The 7,029-nt window shown below is 53.2% G+C and overlaps 1 long non-coding RNA gene across 1 annotated transcript; it reads left to right on the top strand.

Moving 5' to 3' along the window:
- Window positions 1–1,188: 1,188 nt before the first annotated feature.
- On the top strand, window positions 1,189–5,744 carry LOC145527446 (uncharacterized). The gene is made up of 2 exons (XR_014069756.1): window positions 1,189–1,836; window positions 2,463–5,744. It is a non-coding gene; the product is annotated as an uncharacterized LOC145527446 (long non-coding RNA).
- Window positions 5,745–7,029: the final 1,285 nt, after the last annotated feature.

The raw sequence follows: 7,029 nt of genomic DNA, 5'->3' as shown, positions 1-7,029 counted from the left end.
AACATCGCACGGCTGGGGACCCGTTCCCATCGTCTTCCCCGGGGTGTGAAAGAGACTTGGCCTCCCGTCTCCTGAGAGTTCATCTCCCCAGCAACAACGGTCAGGCAAGCTGTCGGGTGTGTGTGTGTTGCGGGGGGTTGGGGGGCGGGGTGGGGAGAAAAAAGAAGACACCTTTCAAGTGAAAGGAGGGAGCGTAAAGGTCACTGAACCCTCTGACAGCGGCCTTCCATTTTCCAGACCAGTGACACGTTCCCCCAAGTCGCCCGGTTCCAGAAAACGCTTTTCGGAAACAGAATCCTCGGGGCCCGCGAACTCCTGAGGAATCCTCGGATGAGCTTCCGGGCCAGGCTATACCGTAGGCAGCGTGCTTCCCCTGAAGCCAAAGCCACGGGCTCCAGAGGGCCGCGTCCAAGAAGCTGATCTCGTACGGAACCCGGTGTCTTCTTCTCTAGGACACTCCTAGAAGCAGCAAGAGCGCCAGTTTGTGAGACTCGAAGGTGAAGCCGGCACGACGTAAACCCAGCGATGTGTGCGGTCAGAGGCCCATCTAGATTCGAGCTCCAGTTCTGGAGGGGAGCAGTGGGGACAGGAGGGTGGCCTGCGAGTCCGCCGTCCCGTCCCCACTCCTCCTGTGAACATCCGCCCCGTGGAAGGTGTCGAGGAACCGCATGACCTGACCTGCGGGGTGAACCGTCGCCAAAGACAAAGAATTCCTCCAGCCAGGCGTTGTCCGCAGCCACGAACCCCTTCCCTCCGTCGCCCGGCCTTTCAGAATGCCACGTGGAGCCCTCTCGAGACGTGTGGGGCTTGGAGGTATGGGCCCCCGAATTCTCCTCGCCCGGCCCTGCAAGAAACCATTCCGTGCCTGCCCCACATGAAGACTTCTCGGGCTTTTCGGTGGACCGGGCCTCCCAGGGTGCCCCTGCACCCGGCACCCTGCGACACCCCGAGAGATCCCACGGAGAAACGTCTCCGGCCACTCGCGCGGCACCTGCCTCGCTGGCGGGCGCCCCTTCCAACCTCCCCAGAGATACGTGAGCACGGACGCTTCTTCCCCATCTGGGTCCCCTCACAGGCTCTGTGAGTTCCTGCGGTTCCGCACGCCCTCGACTTGGCTGTGGTTCGGGGCTCTGTTCTGTTCTGTGTTTGCTCTCCGGCCCACGTGATCTCTCTGGCTAGGGCACCCAGGAAAAGCGAAAAGAAATCGAGTCCGTGTGAGTACTATTCAGGCATCAAGTGGGGATACCTACCAACGACCTCTAACGTGGATCCACCAAGATGGCGGCCGTGTGGGGTTCAGGAGGATCATTTTGCGTTTTCTGGGGGCGCTATTTGCTCTCAATGATTTCACGTGCCTTTGGGGCATGGCTCACGGAGATGGACGTGAAGCAGCAGGGCAGCCACATCTGGCGTCTCGGCCTAGCTAGGGCGGCTCCACGAGTGACCTCTCGGAACCGGGGCTGAGACCGCCATCCCTCCCCGGGCCCCCCTCGGTGGCTGGGTATGGGGGGGAGGAGGGGGAGGTTTCGGAGGGGAGACGGGAGATCTGGGCTTGTGGTTGGGGGCGCGCGGGGCCACACGTGTCATGTCATGATATTCCTGTGACGCTCCAACGAGATACGTGTTATTCTCTCTTCTGCAGATTGCTATCTGTATCTGAATGGAAATGTATTAGACTCTTGAAATCTGAGCCTTGACGAGGGGTGCGCCCTGTACGTCTCGGGCTACAGGCAGCACACGGAAACTGAAGATATCAGGAATCACGTATAAAGGTTCAAGTCAAAGAAACGGACCTAGTTCAGTGGCAGACTTAGTCTTCCTCGCTGCAGCCTCAAGGTAAATGCTGGGGGTACCCAGTCTATTCTTGGGAAGATACAGTGTTTATCTTAACTGTTGCCAGCAGCGCAGCTTCTCCTCTACCGGAGTTGAAATTGAGATTTAGTTCTTGCAGCTAGTAGTTCTTTTTCAGAACATCTATCGGGAAGGATCTGAATAGCTTGTCATGTCCCTGAAAATATACTAGACAACATTTGGTTCAGCTCTCGTACCCAGAGACTGGGGAAATTAAGGTGGCACTAGAAATCGCACCTTTGCGTTATATAGTATCTTTCCTGGAAAACAGGGTGCTCTTAAACTCTAATTGTATCAAACAGTAGCAGGGGTAAGAAGTGCACGATCCACAAGTTTCAGTAAAGCCGGCTCTCCCGCGCCTTAACATTGTATACATTGTTAACAAAAGTTTAGAATTGGACACTCGATGGCAACAAAGAGGCATCCTGTTTGGCGTTTCTTTGGACTGCAGCCGGGAGAGGAGCAGAGCCGACTTGTTCAGTCCCCGGTCCCGCTACTCCTAGGCCTTTCCTCACACTTGACCTTGGATGCTCTGGGGCAGGTTGTGTCTGCCACAAGCACTCGATTTGTCCGGAAGCACTGAATCCTCTGTTCGTTGACTTTGTTCCCAGGACTGTCTCAGGAGGTGACGATGTTTTCCCATGGGGGAATCTGTGTCAGAGGCTTGCCAACCATACTTTTCACGTGGTTCATGAAAAGCTCACCCGTCACCGGTCACCTGTCGACTCACCATCCGTACGAGAGTCAGCACCAACACGCCCGGCAGAGCTGAGCGTCAAGAAGGGGTTGCGTGGAAAGAGATTTGTGTGCTTGGTCCTGGTCCTGGTTATAGACAGAAAGTATCAAGGGGGAATAACTCCCAGAATAAGTAGGCTTGCCTGGAATGCGAAATAGTGAGAAGAGGCCTCGCGCTTGGAGGATGGGTCAGAGCTCTAGCCACGGGAGAGTGAAAAGGAAAGGCCCGGGAAAGGGCCGTGGGGCAGGGGACGGTCTGAGCCCAGCACCAGCGGTGAAGGACGAGGAGGCACCTTGAAAGAACGTGCTGTTCGGAGGTTTGTGGTAAGAGCACACCGGTGCTGCTAAAGATGAGGCTTGTGGAACCCAGATGGTGAAGAGGAGCCAGAAACAGGCCAGGAAGGATGAGAATCCTGTGTACTGAGGACCTGCACTTCACCAAGCCCACAGCAAAGGGTGCTGTCTAGATTCAAACCCAGTCACTTGCGCAAACGCCCCTCAGCCACCTCCTCATCTACAAGGCCGACAGATACTCGGTGCGTGAGGTGCGTGTACAGTCTAGGTGGACGGCACTCACATTATCGGGCAACCACACAGCTACTACGTGCTTTGAAAGAACCAACAGTGAGCTGATAGCTTTTTCTGGATCTGCCTATAAGCAAAGATACCGCTCGCTGCATACTGTGGATCTCGACTCCTGTCTCACGTCTCCATGAAGCCGTCAGAAAAGTCCTGTTCGTGCTCCCTCTCAGGCCAGGAATGACACTTAAAGTGTAACGTGCTCACGAAGTCCTCAGAGATTCATGGATTTGAATCGAGAAATTCCACCTGGTCCTTTCGCTCCCGATCCACTCCTGCTCTCACCGCTACTACCACACGGGTCAGACACGAGCGAGTTCCCCTGAATTAGCTTGCACACGTGGGGACGGAGTTAGCTTTCGGCACACGGATATTTAGAAATTCCATGGCAGTAGGCCAGGTATTCACATTATGTATCGGATATTCGCCTAATTTGATAATAAGAGAGCTCAGGCCTCAGGCGTAACTTCAGGCAGATTTCCCCTCCAACAGAAACAGCTCAGATGGGCTGGCAGCCCGAGAAAACGAGCAACTGCCACTGACAGACTGAGACACCCATGGGCTCCCTCCGCGGGGAGACCTTCTGCCAAGGCTTCTCCCTCAAGGGCCGTGACCCAGCCTGCGGGCATCAGCTGAGGAGAAGGGGAGGTGGGTGCCCCGGAAACCAGCCGCGCTCGAGTCAGTCTCCCAGGAGCTCTCATTCCAGCTCTGGACGCTCACTCCCGGGCCTGGGTTCCCACTCCCGCTTTCAGATGGATCCCAGGCCCTTCTTCAGAGAAGTTCCTCCAGATGAGTCCCCAGCCACCAGTGGGCCTCATTCGACCTTGCGGGACCTCCCTCCCCTTCTGAAGCTAGGTTCCGTCTCTCTCTTCACAAAACTTTACGTCCAAAATAGATTGTTAACAGTGACTTGCCGTTTCCTTTTGTTCTCACCATTATTCTGACTACTTGCATTTAATTCCGCTCACCTTCGGATTGCTTATGACACTCCAGGCCACCGGAAAAAAGAGAGTTTCCGTTCTGAGCTCAAAGATCCTCAGGCGGCATTTGGGCCTCACTTTACCTCTGCTGGAGACAGGAAGGTGGCAGGTGACCGGGACCTGCCAAGAGCAGAGCAGAAGCTGTGCCCCTGAGCAGTGGTGCCTGGCTCTCTCTCATTGGTCGCAGAGGGTCTGCAAGATTCGAGGGGGTTCTTGACGGCCCCACCATGCTGGCGAGCCGTGTCGTCTCATCTCATCGGGAATCTGACCCCTCATCAGCAAGCGTAGCCATGTGCCCGCACCCTGAGTCTCTAAACCCTTCCCAGACCATCGCTCGGCCCGCCTTCTCCTCTCGGGCAGAATGAACCTGGGCTTCTCTCCTGGGACAGGTCCTTCTGTGTCATGGGATGTCCTCTTTACTCCTATTGCCGGCAATAGGAGTATTGATGGGCTGCTCATAGGTCAGAGACTCCTCATTCGTATTACCCAGAGGCTTCTCTTCAGTCAGTAAATTTTGTTCCTTTGACGTTAAAGGGATTGCCTTTGAAGACTATCATTTCTGACCTAGTCGCAAACCGTCTCTTTTGAGGAACTTCCTTAGGGTTCCAGGGATTAAGAAAGACAGTTTGCTTCCATTGCAAAGGGCACAGATTCATTCCTCGATTGCAGGATCTAGATCTCCTGTGCCTCACACTCTAGCCAAAAAGGTATATTTTAAATATAAAAGGGCCAAGCATAAACCTACTACTTTCCCTTTCCATTATTATGATAATCATCTAATTCTCTTCAAGGCAACACAAATGTTTCTTACTAACTAGAAGGATCATGTCGCGGAAATTATAAAGAGAAAAACAGGGAATTACTTCATGATATCTCACTATATCCGTCTCTGATCCAGCGTACGAAACATCAAGGAAGTCCACGTGAAATATCATCTTTAAATAGAGCTCTCCGCTTTGAGAGAATAGAACTAAACTCATTAAAACTAAGTTTTCCAGCACGTGGCTGCTTTGAAATCTTGCATCCAACCAACAATTCTGGAACCTATGATAATTCGGAATTGAGTAACCGATGACACAAACACTCTATTAGTCAGGGGGACGTTTTGGATCGCCTGAGTTCTACGTTCTCAATGTTATCAAGCCAGACACAGTCCTCACGGTTTTTCATAGATCTTGTAATATCTTTTTTAAAATTTCAACTTTTTTGAGGTATAATTGAGATACAACATTGCAAGAAATTGAAATATAACTGTGGTGATTTCATGTGTTTACGATGTGAAAGGATTCCTCATCCAGTTAATTCATATCACCTCACATATTTCACCTTCTTTTTTTTTTTCTTCCCTCCATCTTTCCTACTTAGATTTTTATCTTCATATAAGATTTCATTTATACAAAACATGTCAAAAAGATTGCCGTGTTTTACGTGAGATCCTCAGACTCTATTCATCTTATAGCTGAATATTTGTTCCCTTTTACCAACCTCTCCCCATAGCCCTAGTAACCACTTTTCTACTCTCTGTATGAGTTTTACTTTTTCCGGGATGCAATATCAGAGCCAGTCCTGAAATGTCCTCCAATTACAATTCTTCTCTCAGAGTCATCAGTCCATTTTGTGTTCTCTTTCATGTTTTACAACATTACTCCTAACCAGCAATGGAGCGGGTGTGGCAGGCAATGAGCCAAGAAGATTTACAGGGTGGCATCCACTTACTGTGGGAATTAACCACGGCATTGATCAGTCTATCAACCTAGAAAGAGATCACTGGACATTGCACAAAAATTTGCTTATTTCTTTGTAGAAGTTTGGCATTAAACTAAACCCTTAGTTTGGGATGGGATGGGATGGGGTGGGATGGGATGGGATGGGATGGGATGGGGTGGGGGGTGGGGGGTGGAGGAAACGGGAGCACCCAGAACGAGGAGGAGGCTGTCGGCCGTGCCGAGACACGGAAACATCGCACGGCTGGGGACCCGTTCCCATCGTCTTCCCCGGGGTGTGAAAGAGACTTGGCCTCCCGTCTCCTGAGAGTTCATCTCCCCAGCAACAACGGTCAGGCAAGCTGTCGGGTGTGTGTGTGTTGCGGGGGGTTGGGGGGCGGGGTGGGGAGAAAAAAGAAGACACCTTTCAAGTGAAAGGAGGGAGCGTAAAGGTCACTGAACCCTCTGACAGCGGCCTTCCATTTTCCAGACCAGTGACACGTTCCCCCAAGTCGCCCGGTTCCAGAAAACGCTTTTCGGAAACAGAATCCTCGGGGCCCGCGAACTCCTGAGGAATCCTCGGATGAGCTTCCGGGCCAGGCTATACCGTAGGCAGCGTGCTTCCCCTGAAGCCAAAGCCACGGGCTCCAGAGGGCCGCGTCCAAGAAGCTGATCTCGTACGGAACCCGGTGTCTTCTTCTCTAGGACACTCCTAGAAGCAGCAAGAGCGCCAGTTTGTGAGACTCGAAGGTGAAGCCGGCACGACGTAAACCCAGCGATGTGTGCGGTCAGAGGCCCATCTAGATTCGAGCTCCAGTTCTGGAGGGGAGCAGTGGGGACAGGAGGGTGGCCTGCGAGTCCGCCGTCCCGTCCCCACTCCTCCTGTGAACATCCGCCCCGTGGAAGGTGTCGAGGAACCGCATGACCTGACCTGCGGGGTGAACCGTCGCCAAAGACAAAGAATTCCTCCAGCCAGGCGTTGTCCGCAGCCACGAACCCCTTCCCTCCGTCGCCCGGCCTTTCAGAATGCCACGTGGAGCCCTCTCGAGACGTGTGGGGCTTGGAGGTATGGGCCCCCGAATTCTCCTCGCCCGGCCCTGCAAGAAACCATTCCGTGCCTGCCCCACATGAAGACTTCTCGGGCTTTTCGGTGGACCGGGCCTCCCAGGGTGCCCCTGCAC

This window comes from Giraffa tippelskirchi, chromosome 11 (genome assembly GCF_054371585.1).
Source record: "Giraffa tippelskirchi isolate mGirTip1 chromosome 11, T2T-mGirTip1v1.2.pri, whole genome shotgun sequence".
NCBI lineage: Eukaryota > Metazoa > Chordata > Mammalia > Artiodactyla > Giraffidae > Giraffa > Giraffa tippelskirchi.
This window is presented reverse-complemented; position numbering and strand designations above follow the sequence as displayed.